Below are 19,110 nucleotides of genomic sequence, written 5' to 3' on the forward strand. Positions count from 1 at the left end.
AGCCTATTAAGGCTTACAAAGAGAAGAAAATCAGCTTTGTACATAGAGACCGTGAGCACTCTATAGATGCTAGTACTACTGGAAGTACCATACCTCTTGTAAGCCATGTACAAATTAATAAGGCAATAAAGAAATCAGCTTGTTCTTACTTGGTTTTTGTACGTGATACCATTGAACATTCTAGTGTTGATGTTAGTACATTAGATCAAGACAAGCTTAACTTTTTGAATGAGTTCAAAGATTGTTTTGCGAATGCTTTTCCAGCAAGGTTGCCACCCGAGAGGCCGGAAGATCATTGCATAGATCTAATTCCCGGTAGCTCTCCACCTAATAGGCCACCATACAGGGTGAGTGCTAGTCAACAAGAAGAGATTATGGCACAGGTGAATGAACTTTTGGAAAAGGGTTTGATTCGGCCTAGTTCCTCGCCATATTGCTCGCCGGTACTTCTTGTTCAAAAGAAGGATGGTACTTACAGGATGTGTGTTGATTACCGTGCCCTCAATAAGATAACCATCAAGAATCGGTTTCCGATTCCGCGCATTGATGACATCTTGGACAAGCTTGAAGGTTCGGCATGTTTCAGCCGAATAGACCTCAAGAGTGGGTATCATCAAGTGAGAGTGGCACCTCAAGATGTACACAAGACTGCATTTAGGACAGCCTTTGGTCTTTATGAGTTTTTGGTGGTGTCTTTTGGCCTTACAAATGCACCTGCTACCTTCAACAGGATGATGGATAGGGTCTTCAGAAAGCATAGAAAGTTCACGGGTATATTCTTTGATGACATTATTGTATTCTCAAAGAATGAAGCCCAACATCGTGAGCACCTGGCTATTGTGTTTAAAGAGCTTAAGGAAAATCAGCTCTACATAAATGCAAAAAAGAGTGAATTCTTCCTCCCAGAGATTCACTATCTTGGTCACATTGTATCAAAGGATGGTGTGCGCATGGATCCCGCAAAGATACAAGCTATGCAAGAATGGCCAGAGCTGAAATCAGTCCATGAAGTGAGGAGCTTCCTTGGTTTATGTGCTCACTACAGGAGGTTCGTCAAGCATTTTGCTTTCATTGCCGCTCCGTTACATGAGTTAACGAAGAAGAAAGCAATCTTTAAATGGACACAAGAAGAGAGAGATGCCTTTCAAAAGTTGAAGAGTGCAATCATCTCGGGACCGGTACTCATTATTCCGCATTTGCACAAACCTTTTGTGGTGGAATGTGATGCATGTGGGGACTGCATAGGGGCTGTTTTGGACCAAGAAGGACATGCCATTGCCTATGAGAGCAGACGCTTGCAACATGCAGAGCTTCACTTACAGGTTTATGAGAAGGAGTGTTGGCTGTAATTCATGCCCTTACTATTTGGAAACACTATCTTTTAGGGGCTGATTTTATGGTCAAAACTGATCATCAAAGTTGAGATACTTTTTGACTCAAAGTAAGCTCTCAGAGAAGCATATGAGATGGGCAAATTTCCTCTCAATGTTTCATTTTCAGATTTTACACACTCCAGGGAAAAAGAATGTGGTGGCAGATGCCTTATCTAGACGACCACAGGTTCATGATATTACAGTTGCATACCATGAGGACTTTTTTTTTTTTCCGAGAAAAGATCCTTTCATTAGTTATGTAAAAACGCCCGTAGGGCTACAAAAGATCTCTCCTGCTCCTAAGAGAGAGAGGAGCAGTGAATACATCATGGCAGCCCGGGAGACTCTCCCTAGGTGCTGTAAAGTACAAGCATCAGTATAAAGAACTGAGCGGCTAAATCATACAATAGGGGGGGGGAAGAGCCAAACAGGTGGCCTGTAGTGCCAACGGGGGGATCCCGTGTGTAGGGTGTAGAACGGGCCGCAGCGCCAAGTGGTGTGAAAGGCCTGGCGCCGTAAGATCGCCTCATCCGAGTCTCCCCGGATGCGGTCGTACTGTCCTCGCAGGGTGTGGATCAACTCCTGCCAAATCCCCCGAACAGTCTCTGCTGGTGGCTCTAATCTCCCCTCAAAGGCCGTAAAGCACCGGGCCCTCCAGGTGAACCAAATGGTGAGGCTGCTGAGGAGCTCCCATCGTAAATCCCTCTCCTGTGTCCAGCTGGCGGATGAGAAATCCGGTGCCGGAACCAGGCGAGGCTGGCCCCTAATAAATCTGATGGCCTGACTGCCCTGCTCCATCTCATAGCCCATAGCAGGCCCTGACGAAGTCGACCAAGCAGCGGCACCCCACGTAAACATACCCTCTGGAGAGAGGGGGGCCAGAATACGCAGCATCCGTAGCCAAATCTGCTGTGCCTGAGGGTAGTCCCAAAGGCAATGTCTCTGTGTCTCCATAGGGTGGCCGCATCGGACGCAGGCCGCCGGAAGACCGCTGTAAACAAGCCAAGTGCCAACTGCTGAGCCCCTGTGGCGACCAGCCACTGAAAAGCCGAGATCCTGCGGGCCTGTCGACTAGCCCAGAGCCGAGCCCAGAAATCCTCCAGGAACTCCTGTGAAAGTCCCTGCAATCGCCAATGCCCCGCTGCCGCTGGAGAAACCGTCCTCCTCGCCGTCAAAATATGCCGTCCCAACCGAACAGTATACTAGAAAAAGGTGATCTCTGTGGCCTTAAGGGATGCATAAGGATCATGCCACTCGTACTCCCCGGGGTCCCACTGTAGCCGGGCCAAGGGGCGCGCTGCATATGCCCATATGCGCCAATCCGGGAGCACATCAGCAGGGTCGGGGTCAATGTGCCACTTCCGAGCAGCGGCAACCACTACCCGAATCCTTTGAAAGGTGCACTCTGCAACCAAAGGTGACTCCACCTCCACTCTCTGGAGTCTTCTCTCATCCTGAATCTCATAATAAAGGCATGAGCCATCCTCAGTGCTGGCTCTGACAGCAATCAGGATCTCCAACTATGTAAAGGCTCCCATCCACCGTGGGGCCACTGGCTCGAGGGGTGTGAACCACTCCTCTGTAAGTGCCTCCTGAATATCATCCCTCATAATCAACCCCCCTCTGAAGTGACTCAGCCTCTCCACCTGGGTCTCCTCTGGTAGACTGCAGAAAGCCTGCCAGTCTCCAAAACTACGAGCTGGGCCTGCCGCTAAAGGTCCCCAGGCTAGACGAGGCCAAGAACCAAGCATATGACCCTGCTCCGTACGAACCACTGGGCTCCAGATGAGCGGCTGCCTGGCCCGCTCCTCAACACAAGAAGGAGGCCGCTGAGAAAGCCCTGGTCTCAGCAGCTCCCAAGCTCTCAGGATACTCAAAGTAAATCTGTCCTCCCATCCTCTACTGAGGCCTGTCCTCCTCATCTCTATGAAGATCCAGCGAATCTCTGGTGCCCAAGTACCCCCTGCAGGGGGCGCCCGAGCCTGCAGTCGCTGCAAGAGGAGCTCTTTCCAAGGCTCAGCGCTGCCTGGAAGCAACCCCCGAACAATAAGCTTCCCCAATAAGGCTCTACTCTGATCGACTGGATCTATAATGCCCAAACCGCCCTGAGCCAGCGGAAGTGTAATAACTGCCCATGCAACCTTTGCCCGAGCTGGCTGACCGTCCCGCCCAGACCACAGAAAGTTCCTGATCAGCCTCTGTACCTGGCTGATGCAAGAGCTCGAGAAAATCCAGCAAGACGTAATGTACCACATGGTCGCTAACAGCACCTGATTTGCCACCACCACCCTCCCAGCCAAGGATAGTCGAGCTGTACTCCAATATAGTAGCTTCTTTCGAATACTCAGAAGAAGCGGGGCAATCTGCTGCTCAGGTGACAAATCGAGGCCAATCTGGCATCCCAAATACCGCACTGCTATGCCTGGAGGAATCCATCTAAAATCGGGGTCCGGGCTCCATGCCGGAGTGGGAGCACTACTGATCCAAAAGGCCACTATCTTGCGCCAATTGATCAATGCTCCCGAAGCTGCACTAAAAACCTGGAGCGACTGCTCTGCCCGAATAAGATTGGCCTCATGGCCATGCAAAAATAAGCTCGTGTCGTCTGCAAACTCAGCATCAAGCAAATCCTCCCCCCGGACTGGGAGCTGAAGTCCTCTCAAACCAACCTCCTCTGCCGTCAAATACATACTCATAGCCTCCGCAAAGAAGAGAAAAAGGAAAGGGGCGAGAGGACACCCCTGACGGACTGATCTGGTCAGCTCAAAACTCGGCCCCCGACCTCCTGCAATCAGCACCTGGCTGCGAGCTGTGGAATACAGAGCTGACACCCCTCTGATCCATCCGGGCTCAAAGCCCAGGCAAAGCATAGTGCCCTCTAAGAATCCCCAATCAACTCTATCATATGCCTTCTCAAAATCGAGAAGCATCACGACCAAGTCCTCGCCAAGAAACCTAGCTCGGGCCGTTGCCTCCCAGAAAGTAAAGATGTTGTCAAGGATACTGCGCTCCTTGACAAATCCTGTCTGAGTAGCATGAATCAACTCCCCCAGGAAGGGCTGGATCCTCAAACTCAAGGCCTTTGCTAAGACCTTGTAGACAGTATTGAGGATCGTAATAGGCCTCCAATGCCGAATGTCATCTGATACTCCCTCCCCCTTGGGGATAAGATAGATCAAGCCCTCTGAAAAGCTCTGTGGCATCACCCCAGTGTCCAAAACATGCTGAAAGCCTCTGCGGAGGCCTGGCCCCAAAAGGTCCCAATAGCGCATAAAAAAGGCCGGCGTCAATCCGTCCTCCCCTGGGCAACTATGTCGCGGCAGGACCCTCAAGGCCTCGGCAAGCTCAATCTCTGACAGAGGCGCACCTAGAACTGTACGCATATGGTCTGTGACCCTCCTCTGCACATGGGCCCACACAGTCTGTCTGCAAACATCTCGATCCTCAGTGGCTGGCTCCGCTGAAAGTAGGTCACTATAAAAAGCATTGGCAATGGCTCTGATCTCCCCGAGCTCAGTAGCTATCGATCCATCTGGTCTATCGAGCTGGCGGACTCCTGCTCGCGCATGACGAGGTCCAGTGATCTCAAAAAACTCCCCAGTCACTCTATCACCAAGCTGCGTCCACTGAGAGGCCTGACGACGATAGTAAAACTCATGTCTCTGCTCCTCTACCTCTCTAACCTCCTGGCGTGCCTGGCTCAGCTGGGACGCCACCCACTCACATGCAGGCTGCTGCTCCTGAAGGCGCTGTAGCGAAGCAAGGCTGCGTCTAAGCCGTTGCTCCCGCTCGCGAATCTCTCCTAGTCGTGTCAAAGCTGCAGCGTGTAGAAAAGAGCTAAGATCAATGAGTCCCTGGGCACACTGGCCCGCTGCATCCTGGTCAGAGCACTGACTATCATGCCAGATCCTCTCAATGTCCTCAGCGAGACTGGGATCTGCAAGTACCCTCTCTGGGATCCTCAACTGCAAGCTGGGCTCCCGTGTCCCCTCCTCCAATGTCAATATAACTGGCGCATGATCTGAAAATGAGGTGCCAGCGAGAATGCCGACGGAGCACCCTCGCTCCCCTAACCAATTGCCCACATAAAAGCGATCAATCCATGATAGATTAGTCCCTCCCTGCCGGCGATTTGACCGAGAGAAACTAAGACTGTCCTGAGACCGGGAGAAAGCCCCATGGTGCCATGCATCAGTGATCCTCAGTGACATGCAAAACCGGTCCCAAGCTGCAAGCTCCATGCCGTGCACTGTAACGTGACTGCCTCCCACCCTATCTGCCGGGTCCTCAAGCATGTTGAAGTCTCCCCCAACACACCAATGTGCGGCCTCTGGCAATGCATCTGTAACCTGAGTCCAGAACTCTGCTCTGGCACTAGCATGATTGGGCGCATAGATGTTGAGCACACCCAATAGCTCATCATGCATCCTCAGAATGACATACTGTGCTCTACCAGGCACAATGATCCCTCGATCCACAATGGCCTGCCGCCATACATCTGCAATAACCATGCATACTCCTCCCTGTCCACCCAAAGGACCAAACCCTGCAGACCAAAAAGTGTCCCATCTACTAGGCATCACCGAACCATATCTCCGGATCCTGCTCTCACCCAAGTGGTGCTCCTGCATCATCAAAATGTCAATGTTGCCACCAACCAGGCATCTCTGAAGCTCCTGCCTCAAGCAACCTCGATAGCGTATAAAGTGTGCTCCGCCAAGGCCCTGTACATTCCATGAGATGATCCTCATGGATGCCCTGCTGAGGTGGATGCTGTCTCAGCCGTACGGCGGGCCTTCGCAAGCGGCTTGGATGGAGAGTAGTCCCCATCCGAACGGCTGCGAATCTACCCACCCGGTGTACTGCAAGAATCCCGGATCAGGCGCCAGTGGCTGTGGCCCATGGCGAGTGCCTCCTGCTCTGACAGAGAAACCTCGTGTATACTCACATATCCAGGGTCGCGTGCCAAGTCTGCCACTATGCGCACGACCAAATGCCGAATCCCTGAGGTATCCACACTCCCGGGATCCAAGAAGAAATGAGCCAACTCCCAAAGTCGGCCTATCACATCAGTCACCTCCAGATCGCTCATGTGGTGAGAAAACTCAACTGCTTGAGTCTTCAAAGTGCTGAGAGCGAGCTCTAGAGTCCACTCCCGATCACAAGGTCCACATAGAGGGAACGAGAAGGCCACCGCTGAGTCAAGTGCCTCCTCCCCGCGGGCGGGAGGTATCACTACATGAACTCGAATGGGTGCTGGCTCATGGGGGCCCTCTGCTCCAAAAAGCCGTGTAAAGGTATAATCAAAGGTCTCCGAGCACTGTCTAATGCCAAGGCGACTCAGCCGACTGCGGATAGATGAAATCCGTGAGGCCCTAATCGGCATAGGTCTCCTCTGTGATGCTCGAGCGAGGTCAGTGCTCAGCGCTCTCCGGACTGCAGGTGAGCGCCAGGGAACTGCCAGGGTCTCCCGGGAAGGTGAGGCGGGCGGAGGGGGAGGAGGGGGAGGCGAGGGAGGTGGAGAGGGAGCCGCTGCCGAAACCGGAGCGGGGGCGGGAGGAGGCGAAGGTGGAAGCGAGTCGGTGGGAGGGGACGGGGGTGGGGGGGGTGAAGAAGGGGGAGTTGGCATCTCCTGGTCCTCGGTCGCTGCAGGGGTCTCGTCCTGAACGAAGCAAAGCTGTTCCTCACGGGAACCCAGTGAGGCTGAGACTGTGGCTGCTGCTGTAGCGGTCTCTGTGCGTGCTGCTGTGGCTGTCTCCCTTGGCGGCGCCCCTGTCCAGGCTGCCACTCCGAGGTCTCTGTGGCCTGAGCAGGTGTCCCTGAGGCAGCCTGTCGAGCCGAATCTGTGGGCGGGCCATCAGTAGCCTGCGGCGGTGGTGAGGGTCGAGGTCTCCTGCGAGGGCAGGCCTTGGCCAGATGACCGACCTGCCTGCAAATGAAGCACTGGTTCGGGAGCCCCGAGAACTCCACTCTCTGATCTATCCACCCTCCCCCTATCCTAGGTAGCTGAATGACCTTAGGAAGGGAGGAGATGTCAGACACCAACACTCTGACCGAAGGTAGCCCAGCTGCTCTGGCCACCACTGAAGCTGCTGAGGGGCCCGTCTCTAGTACCGAGCCCACCAATGCTCCGAGCCTGGAGAGAAGCGGAAGATACTCCCGGCGGAGACCAGGGAAACAAACTGTAATATGGAAGAGGCGCTCTCCCTGCTCCGCCACTGCTGGGTCAAATCCATGCTGCCAAGGTCTGAAGAAAGCCCGAGCACCCCTGATGTCCAGAGGACTCATGGCAAGGACCTTGGCAACGCTCTGGGTGGCCTCGAACTCGATCTGATAATGGCCCCGGCCCAGGAGCTGTACATCTAGGATCTTGCCCACATCTGCAAGAAGGCGAGCCTGAAGAAGATCCCTGATCTCCCCTCTGCTGGGGCGAGTGGCAGATGGTGGAATGAGCCTGGAGGCGTTCCACCTCTGCAGTGAGGCTCGCTTCCTCTTCCGGCGAAAGAGAAAGCCTGATGGGGATGTCCTCGGCGGGGGCGGGCGAGGGGGCTACGGGTGAGTCCCTCTGAGGCGAGGCGGGAGGAGTCTCCATCAGAGTCTGAAGCTCAGGCGAAGGCGAGGCGAATGCAGAAAACCTGCAAGAAGCGGGCTGCACCCAAAGAGGCGGAAGACCGGATGAAAATGAAGAAAAACAAAACCCCCTGGGGGTGAACAACAGCACGAAAGAGGAGGGAGAGGGGGAAAACGAAGGAGAAGCCCTGGGGGGGAGGCGGCAAAAAAAAAAAAAAAAAAAGTGAAAGGGAGGGGGGGCGGGGCGCTGGCGCGAACAGGCGGAAAGGTGGGGGGCGAACAGGCGACAAAGGGGAGGGGGGGCGAACAGGCAAAGAGGGGGTTGGGGGCGAAAATACAAAGAGGCGGCTAGGCGGGGGGGGACGAAATGGGGAGGAGGGGGGAGGCGCAGCAGCGAGGCAGGCGGGGGGTGAAGAGGCGAAACGGCGAGGAGAGGAAAGGACGAAATGGCGAGGAGGGGGGAGGCGCAACAGCGAGAAGAGGGGAGGCAGGCGGGGGGTGAAGAGGCGAAACGGCGGAGAGGTGGGGGGCGAACAGGCGACAGAGAAAAAGGGGGGGCGTGCAGGCGCGCAGTGCAGGGTGGAGGCGGGAGGCTTCAGCGAGCTCGTTTCGAGGAGACGATCCAGAAATGAGTAGAACGCTATCCTATTAGAAGTCGCCTCGCATACCATGAGGACTTATTGGATATGCGTCATACTTATCATCTGGATGAGGATTTTGCACATGTATGGGCTGATTTGCAAGAGGGTATTGCTGTCCCATCTTATGTCATAAGAGATGGATATCTCATGATGCAAAATCGTATGTGTGTGGTAAAGAACCTTCGCCATAAGGCTATGGATGAGTGCCATGCTCCTCCATATGCAGGTCATAGAGGCATTTTGGCCACAGCACAAGCTTTGGAGAGGTATTTCTTTTGGCCAGATATTCGCAAGGATATTGAAGCATATGCACGTGAATGTATGGTATGTCAAAAGGTCCAGTTTGACCGACATAAAGCACCTGGATTGCTTCAGCCTTTGCCTATACCAAATGAACCATGGGAAAGCATTGCTATGGATTTCATTATGGATTTGCCAAGGACGCCACAGGGAAATGATGCTATTTGGACCATCATTGACAGGTTTAGCAAGCAGGCACATTTCATTCCCGTGCGCAAGACAATAAAGCCAGATCATATGGCTAGGATGTTTTTGGCACAGATATTGAAACACCATGGCATGCCTAAATCTATTGTGGGAGATAGAGATCCTAGAACCACAAGCTTATTTTGGCGCACATTGTTTGACAATATGGGTACAAAGCTGAACTTCTCATCAGCTTACCATCCACAGACAGATGGGCAAAGTGAAATAGCAAATTCAGCCGTCCTCGACTTGCTGAAATCTTATGTATCCGACCGCAAATCGGATTGGGAGAAGTATTTACCACTTGTGGAGTTTGCCTACAACAATACGGTACATACTTCTACGGGCAAGGCGCCCTTTGTGAGATTATCTATGGCAAGGTGGTACTACCACCCATCCTTCGTACAAAGGATGAGATTTTTGCAGCAGATGAGTATGTCAGAGACTTGGATACTGCATTTGCACAGGTACGGACAGCCATAGAGAGGTCTCAAACCAAGAATAAAAAGGCAGTTGATAAGCATAGAAGGGATGTACAATTCAAACAAGGTGATTGGGTCTTGCTGAAATTTGAAAAGGCATGCATTCGAAAGAGGCCAGGGAAAGAGGGAAAGTACCCTAAGCTTTCCAACAAGTACTATGGACCTTTTCAGATTTTGGAGAAGATCAATGATGTTGCATTTCGGCTTGTACTTCCAGATCATTGGAACATGCATAATGCTTTTCATGTGAGCCTATTGAGGCCTTATGTGGGACCGACACCGTTTGAGCCAGTTTTGGAAGACCCACCCGAGGTGGATGAGCTGGAAGAGATTCTTCAACCTGAACAGATTGTTTTTCACAAGGAATGAAAGCTTGCGGGAGGCAAACTTGTTCGTAGGTACCTTGTGAAGTTCAAGAATTATTCAGCTTTGGATGCGAAATGGATGGATGAGGCCTACTTCGAGGATTACCCAGATCTTTTGAAGGCCTATCTGGAGGCTTTTCAGTTGCAGTCAACTGATTAGAAGCCGGGGGGAATGTCACAAACCCCTATATTCTAGGGACATGCGGATGCGCGTCAGGCCTAGAAACATGCGGATGCATGTATGTATTATACCTGGGCATGTGTATGGATCATATGAGTGGATGCATATGAGTCCAAGGACATGGCAGGACATTTGTGGACTTTCGGGCGGTGCCCGTGTGGATTCCGGCCATGCACACATGGTGTGTTATGATGGCAGGCGGAATATTTTCAAGTACAAGAATGATGATAGGTGGTTCTCCAAGTTTACATGTGCACAATGCATAAATGATGCATGCCATAACTTTATTTTACTTTGTGTGACATTGTCTTGCTGCCTGGACAATGCTTGTTATTTTGGCTTGTGAAGTCCGAGGGACCGGGGACGCCCGGGCACCCTGTGGACACGTGTGTGCACTCCTGTTTGGGCCTAAAACTGTGGGCTTATGGGTTTTGCAAGTGGTAAGTGCGTCCACACTCAATTTACAGCTTACTTCATTTACTACTAAGGTTTATTGGTTTGCAGGTCCACACTCATTAATAAGTGGCCGGACAACTTATAATGCGTTCGCATTTGGTTGGACCAAAATTAATGAAGTCCAGACAGCTTATGGCCATTTCCCATTTGGTTGGACCTAAACTTATGGAAACAGGACAAATGGAGCACTATGGGCTGGACACCTACCTGGACACCTTATGGGGACACATGTTTGCCAGCATGTGTACCCACCAGGCCCCTGAGGTGGCACCTGAAAAAGGCGCCTCCCTCAAGAGGCCCTTTTGGGCTGTTTTACTCATTATTTCAACATATTGGAGAGCTGGTTGGAGCTTTGGGAGTTGCTACAGGGCTGGTTGCTTGCTTCCCGGACTCACACAACCTTGGACAACGATCCCCACACTCTTCTAAAGGGCTGGTTGGTAAATTTCAGACCTGTAATTTCTGGTTATTGCCAGTTTTGGGCTGGTTACAGGTGTCCAAAGTCAACTTGGACAGTACAGAACAGCTCTAGGGACCTCCACAGGGCTGTAGGACCCTTTACAGGTGGATTTCTCGAGACAAAAAGTTGCTGTTTTGGACTGGTTATTGCACAAAATAGGCCGGACAGCAATGGAATATGTGAGCATGGATGTGTCTCAAGGATTCCTGGTATAGCAGGTGCTTAGGGAAAGCATTGGGAATACTTGCTCGCGGAGAACACAGGTTTCTGGATCAGTTTCTCGCGTGGAAACAGGGCCTAAAGATCCATTTACATCTTGTGCAGGGCGGAGTACCTGTGAGGATTGTGATACTCTTGTGTAGGGCGGATGTATCTGTGAAGAGGCTTGTGCAGGGCGGATGTACTTGTGTGTAGGGCGGATGTACCTACAGATTCTCTTGTTTGAAATGTATTCATTCATAATGTATTTGGAAGAATCAGCAGGTGCAGGCTGGTGGTGAATCCCCAGGCACCCGTAATCTTGTACTTTGCAGACTCTTTTGGTAATATAACCTAAAGGGGGGGGGTCAGCCTATCATCGGCCCCTTTATGTGGTGTACTGTCATTTTCAGCTTTGTGGTTGTAATACTCAAGTGTTAAGTGCTCAGAATCTTGTTCACATTTATACGATTCCAATACACGCGTCCGCCTCCCGTTACACCCCTCCTGCAGCCAACAGCACTTCTTGCAGCCGATAGGACACCTTGTAGTCGACAGGTCTTCCTTGTCCCTTCTCCTAGTCCACACTAGCCAAATCTGCCCTTCATGCTCTAAATCCTAGTTCTAATCATCTTTTTATGGCTGCCCCCTTCTGAACTAGCTTCAGGCTATGTCCATGGGCAAAACTTGCACATGACATCCCCCTCTGCTAAACTTGATGACGGGATTCCAACTTGTTCTTGGATGATTGTCATCATCCCATTCTATTCCTGAAGTCCCTCTGTCAGCCATCCATTTTCGGCAGTCCTTTTCACTGAAAACCCGGCCCGGTCTCCAAAACCACTCTGACTCTGAATAATATCTATGCATCTGTTCCATCCAGTCCCCAATCGGTTCCTGCCTTGTTTCTGAACACCGTCTTGGTCTTCATTCTTGAGAAATGAGTCTGGCACACTCACTCCACCCCTTGGAGGATCAGCCTCCCTTGGGACGGTTGCCCGAAAACCTTTTTGGCCCACAGGACTGCCATCCCCTTTGGGCTTTGTGGAACACTACCATTAAGCCTCCTGGGAGCTCTTCCCAGTCTTGTGTTCCTTGCCTTGGGCTTCGTACCTGTGCTTTGTCGTGTACCTTGGACCTGTACACCTTCATATAGGACTGAATCAGCGTTTAGCCTTGTTGAGCCTGATGCTCTCATACCAATGTTACATCCGGAAGCTCTGAGATGCTTCTTTCAGGCCTAAACACCACTTAGAACATGCTGATGCAAAAACGCAGATAGAATAGAGAGAGAGAGATAGCTGGAAATTCAGTATATTCATATGGTACAAAAAGGTACCTCTAAATCTGCAGTCTACTTTCAGCCCTAAACACCACTTAGACCATGCTGATGCAAAAACGCAGACAGAATAGAGAGAAGAGAGGGAGAGAGAGCTGGAAATTCAGTATATTCATATGGTACAAAAAGGTACCTCTAAATCTGCAGCCATGGGCTGCCTTCCATGAAAAGGTGGAAACACCCAAAATAGTCCTACATAATGGACCCACTCCATAAGGGAGTGAATGAATACATCAATGTGCAAACATGCCTTTATATAGGCCTCTTGAACCAACAGAGTGCTGGCCGACTGCTGGTCGGCCAGCCGACTGGACATTTAATGCAATATCACTTCATGACCTATGCCCCTCCTGCAACCGATAGCACTTCTTGCAGCCGACAGGACACCTTGCAGCCGACAGGTCTTCCTTGTCCCTTCTCCTAGTCCACACTAGCCAAATCTGCACTTCATGCTCCAAATCCTAGTTCTAATCATCTTTTTCTGGCTGCCCCCTTCTGGACTAGCTTCAAGCTATGTCCATGGGCAAAACTTGCACATGACACAATGGGTCCAAGTAAGTCATCACTATAGCTTTTGCATCAACATTTACTGAGCAGGTTGAAAATGGTCTAGGTTGTTCAAGCAATGCAATGTTACACTCATTGGAACCAAATACAGTTAGTGCATCAACATCTTCACAAGATGCTCAAAGTGAAGGAATAGATGTATTACAGTCACAAGATGTTCAAAATGCAGGAGTAGATATATTACACTCATGTCATGTGCATGATCAATGCCATGGACAAACTTCAGACGCTGATCCAGAAAAGGCAGCCAGATAAAGACTATGAACCAGATAGGAGCGCAAGAGGACAAAGGTGGATTCAGAGCAAGGCCTGGAGGAGCTTCATAACCATGCGTTAGGAGCCAGGACATGGGGTCGGCTGAACTAGAGGAAAGCAGGAGCTGGCGCATGATGAGCAAGGGGAAAAACCCTGTCGGCTGCATGACTTGGTGTTGTCGGCTGTACTAGAGGGTGCAAGGCGGTTACAGGTGCTCCAGAGGACAAGGCGGCAGTGGCAACTAAGGATCGAAGAAGACCACCAGTCGGGCAACGCTGAAAAGGGGCATTTAAAGCATATAAGAGTGGCCGACCAGCAGTCGGCCAGTACACCAAAGTGTCCAAGACTACTATAAAAGGAAAAGTGCGCTCATTATTAGAATCATTCTCTCCCCTATGGAGTGGATCAAGTATTAGGCTAGATTTTGGTGATGTTCACCTTTTATAAGGCAGCCTGTGGCTGTAGAACTAGAGTACCCTTTTTGTACTATATGAAATATACTGAATTTTCCAGCACATCTCTCTCTCTCTACTCTCTCTCCATATCTGCGTTTTGCATCAGATGTTTTCCAGTAGTGTTTAGGGCTGAAAGAAGACTATCAGAGCTTGCGTGTCACAACTCAACTCGAAACAACAGCTACTCATCTTCATCTCCATCTCCATCTCCATCAAATCCAAGAGAAGAAAGAAAGACAATTAAAAAGGAAAGTAACAGGAAGAGAGGTCAGTGGGACATTGGGAGGACATTCCAAGCTGATGGGGTCTCAAAGTATCCTATCATACAACCTTTGGAGTCAGAAAACAAGGAGCCATCAAAGTTTGCTACTTGTATAGCTTGTAGCTAGAAGTTAGGTCGGCCAATCAAGTTGCAATTAGAGCTTGACACGATAGAGAAGCACCTTGGAAAAGTTTATGAGAAAGAGCTGGTTGATGGAAATACAAAAATTGTTGCTCGTTGGAAGAGCAATGATGAATGCATGCATGTCCAAAACATGGTTGAGTATGAAGTTAACTTGTTACAATTGGAAGAGAATAGAAAGGCCGGAGCAACTATTCAGCACTTGTATGAGAAAAAGTTCGTGAAGGATTGCCAATCCACACTCACACAATTTGCCATTGTATTGCACATACTCTCCATAGGGAAGCCCATGTCAGAATATGTGGGAGAGGCCTTTGAGCTTCATTGGATTTCGTGTTCCATATTTTCCAACAAACCATTGGAGGGAGACTTCAGGTTGGGAATTTGCCAACTACATGGCAGAAGTGGTTAAGGGACGCTTACAGGAGATATTAACAAATGCCATGTTTATTGCTGTCTCACTTGATGAGGTAACCACTCGTGATAATGGCTCATGGGTATGTGGAAGAACATTTGAGAAAGGTGTGCTATGTGGGCATCTTCAAGTTGGAATGCAGTGCAACTTCAAATTCTATAGTGAGGTTGCTACTTGAAGGCATCACAACAAATGGTGGGATGATCTTGGGAGATATGTCTCAAACGATTGTTTGTGTGGGTGTTGATGGTTGTTTTGTAATGCATGGGAATCGAGCTGTATTTTGTGTCCAATTGAAGAAGCTTTATGCTCCTTACATGGTCGACATACATTGTATGGCTCAGTGTACAAACTTGGCTTATAAGATTCTCCAAAGTTTTGATCTTTTACAGAAGGTAGATGATTTGTTGAGAAAAGCATATGCTTTTTTCTCAAGGAGTCCTAAACGATTCAATGAGTTTAAGGTATTTTCAAAAGGAGTTAGCCAAGGTAAGAAGCTCATGAAGCAAGTCGATACCAGGTGGATTTCACTCATTGGTCCAATTCAGCGCTTATATGAAGAATATAAATCAGTCATTGGGACTGTGCATGCACTTGCTCTAAACAAGGGAAAAGGAAGAGAAAAGGCCACAAGGTCCTTACGAATGCTAAACCATTTTTATATCTTGGTGGATTACTTCCCATGTTACGGGAGATGAATCATTTGATAAACATAGCACAAGCGCGGGACTATTACATCATGGAGTATACCATAGCACGGAAGTTGGCATGCCTTCAATTAATTACCCTTTATGGAGAAAGCTCAAGCTTCTCAAGTAAAGAGTTTGAGGAGTGGAATACTGATCTAGATGTTGGGAATGACAATAGCTATTTGTGCTACAATCAAGAAGGATGTTTGTGCATAAACTCAAAAGGAAAGTTTATAGAGCTTCATCTCACGAGAAAGGTGAAGGGAGTTGAAAAGCGTCGAAAGGTCAAACAATCAGCCTTTCCATGACTCATAAGCTATCAAGAAAGAGCTCATTTCTGTGTGCCACTCTAGTTGGTGAGATCCAGCAACGGTTTCCCAAAGATGAACTCCTTGAATCTTTTGCTATTGTTCACCCCATGTATTAGAACAATGGAAAAGACAAAAAAGAATTGATGATTGACTTTACTAACAAGGTTCAAGTTATTTCAAATCAGTTTGGTCAAAGTGTGGAGTTGAATGAAAATAGAGTGAATGTACTTGTTCTCTATTTCAAATCAGGTTCAAGTTATTTCAAATCAGTTTGGTCAGAGTGTGGAGTTGAATGAAAATAGAGTGAATGTACTTCTCTATCCCAAAGAGCTCATAAATCAGTCAGGCATCTTCGGGCAGACTATGTGGGAGCAATATAGCAAGCTAGAAGAACCATCAAAGCCCGGATCCAAGAAGATATTGTGGAGGAAATTAGAGACAAGTTTGTATCTTAAAGAGAGAATGCCAGAGTACTTCAATCTTGTTGATCTATGTCAAACAATGATACTTGGTTTAGTGGAAGATGAGCGTGTGTTTAGCAGTCTGGTCTTCATAAAGAATAGCTTGTGAAATAGACTTGAAAAGAATTTGGATACATGTTTGAGATTGTATACTAGCAAACCTGATCTTAGCACATTTCCATTTGTGGAGGCCTATGCTTTATGGGACTCACATTGCCATAGAAGGACCGTAAACAGGAAAGCTTTATAGGATGAACCTGATGACTTGCAAAGCTTCCAAATTTGTGACACTTATCTTGGCAAGTTTCGTTTGCTTACTTTTTGTCTTTTCTCATTTCTTATGGTGCACTCTCTTACTTCATTCTACTGGTCTTGCAGGGTGATTCCTCTTTTTGCAATATTTTGGAAAGCTTAATGCGATTTGGAAAGCTTAACGTTCATCATTTACTTATTCTAACAAAGCTAAAATGTATCGTTTAGCTCCTTGCCATTACACGGGTTGCTTATTTTAAACAATAAGCCTTATATTTTTTGATTTCATATGACGTGAGTATGGATACACCTTGGTGAAGAGAGATTAACACTATCGAACTATGTGAGAGAGGTTTTGACATAGTATCACATGTGAGAGAAATGTTGATCTTATCTTTTTTAAATACAAGCAATTACTTTATTTTGTAAGAGCCAAGATCTGCACTTACTAAATTCTGGACAAAGTTTTTGGGTTTTCTCTCAAGGTAATGGTTGGTAAGTCAAATGTCAAGGTGGAACAAATCATGATGTCTTGTGCTACTCTGTATTGTGTGTTGTTTAGGTTTCTCCACAATTAATGCTATGTAGAACTTGCACAGTTATAACTATTTGCTATGTTCAAAATGCATTTTGTGGTATCATGATGATCTATCGCTGCTCCGCAACGATTTTAGCAACGAAATATCTCTGCCCAGCAACGAAATTTTGCTACGTAGCAACCAAAAAATGCTGCTATGCTGTAAAAATATACCTTTTTTTTGCTTCTTTTGTCGTCGTGTAGTTTTATCTTTTGAATGCAATAAACTTGTACTTTGAGTTTTTTTTTTTTGCAGGTTTATGCCTTGCCTATCACTTCTATCTCTCCTACTCTATTCTCGTTAAAAGCTTAAGCAAGGTATGTCTACTGTTTTCATTTATCTCCTATGCAAACAAGCTTTCTATGAAAGCTATCTTTTGAGTATTTTCTCTCTTTCCTTTCTTTTAAGTTTTTCTTTTCTTCTTTTTTCCTTCTTCTTTTTCTCTAATCAAGAGATCTGCATTAAAGCTTCATATGGTAAGAGATCTTGATTTTTTTTTAGTACTTTTTTCTTCTTGACTTGGTTTAATTTTGTAGGTTTTCAACACATACAAGCTTCACGAGAGATCTCTTTCTTGTATGTTTCTTCTTTCATGCTTTTACATGTTTATAGAGTTTGTAAGTTCTAGGGCTTTTAAGATTAGGGTTTGTTATTAATACATTTTTTTCTTATTTTGGTTAAATTTTGTAGGTTTTCAACACATACAAGCCTCACAAGGTAAGAGATCTCTTTTTTGTATGTTTCTTCTCTTATGCGTTTACATGTTATAGGGTTTGTAAGTTTAGGGTTTATTTATATCTCCATGCTCCATGCATGCCGGTAGCTTCCCAGGCATGTCGGTAGCTACTTATGCATGCTAGAAGCTTTCAATGCATGTTGGTAGTAACCTCTGTATGCCGATAGCAACCTCTCCATGTTGGTAGCTTTCAATGCATGCTGGTAGCTTCCAATGCATGCGGATAGCTATCTATTTCTAGGCGTGTCAGTAGCTTTCTAGGCATGACGTTAGCTTTATACATTATGTCATATGTATTGTTGAGTTTCATGTGTGGATGGGTTCATAACTTCATATGGTTGTAGGCTTTATGATGATCAAAGTTGAATTGATTGTGGATGATGTGCTTAGATCATATTTCCATACTCTTCTTTGATCGTTTTGTTGTTTACACACATGGATGTGGGATGGATCTATTTAAAGTGTTAAGATGAGACATATTGATGTAAGTTTTCCTCTCTTGGATCCTTCCACATTTTTGTGGCTTACCAATTTGTGCAAGCATAGGAGCCATAGCTATAGTCAAGAAATATATTTTGAGATGTAAAAAATCATTAGTAGAAGGAGATTATCTCATCTCATGAGAATTGGGATTGTATGCAAAATGGATTGCACTTTATAGCATGATATTTTAAGGAAATGGAGTAAATCCAAGGGTTGTAGTCTTTTTTTTAAACAAAATCAATGTTCACTTGTGGCAAGATAATAAATAGCATTTGTTACGAGAGTAGAGAAATAGGTGCCAAGATCATCAAAAATTGGTTGCTTGTTGGTAGAAGTACTATGATTGTATTGCATTTTTATTACATAGGTTGCCAAGTTTAGTGCATTTGCCAAGGCATTGGGCACATTAGATGCTTCATGAGCATTTGTTTTTAAATACAAATGTTGTGAATGATGATGATTTTATAGCCAAATCACTGGGCACATGCATTCAACAAGATGACACCATGGGCATTGTGTATGTAAAATTAAAGGGGAGAGGGAGAGAGACAGAGAGAGGGGCTTTGTTGAAGTTATGAAAATAAGAAATTCTCACAATTATACTTGGGATCATCATGGACATTGCTTGTAAAATTAAAGAGGGGAGAGAGAGAGAGAGAGAGAGAGAGAGAGAGAGAGAGAGAGAGAGACCTTGTTATGAAAATAATAAAGTTGAACCTAGGATTATTGAATTATATATCTATTTTATGAAAATAATAAAGTTATACCTAGTATTATTGAATTATATATCTGTTTGTAAGAAATTATTGTAGAGTCATAAAGCAGTGAGAGAAAGTTTCATACTATACACTTTGTAAATAGAATCCAAAAGATTCGCCAATCGTTTATACCCTAGAATCCTAGTCGAAAAACATTGCCCAAATGATATAGATGGATTTAAGTTTTTTAAAAAAA

At 47.2% G+C, this 19,110-nt stretch overlaps 1 long non-coding RNA gene across 2 annotated transcripts in view; it reads left to right on the top strand.

Annotated features, from left to right (window-relative positions):
- The window catches only part of LOC147602877 (uncharacterized), a 41,345-nt gene extending 22,935 nt beyond the window's left edge, over nucleotides 1-18,410 (top strand). Inside the window, exons 2-5 of one of the 2 annotated variants that reach the window (XR_015265683.1) lie at nucleotides 17,193-17,254; nucleotides 17,474-17,513; nucleotides 17,628-17,654; nucleotides 18,018-18,410. This is a non-coding gene — a long non-coding RNA (uncharacterized LOC147602877). Of the gene's footprint in view, nucleotides 1-17,192; nucleotides 17,255-17,473; nucleotides 17,514-17,627 lie in introns of both variants that reach the window. The other variant, XR_015265682.1, reaches the window with a different exon arrangement.
- Nucleotides 18,411-19,110: the final 700 nt, after the last annotated feature.

Source organism: Cibotium barometz, chromosome 65 (genome assembly GCF_041138505.1).
Source record: "Cibotium barometz isolate CiBa-2024 chromosome 65, ASM4113850v1, whole genome shotgun sequence".
Classification (NCBI taxonomy): domain Eukaryota; kingdom Viridiplantae; phylum Streptophyta; class Polypodiopsida; order Cyatheales; family Cibotiaceae; genus Cibotium; species Cibotium barometz.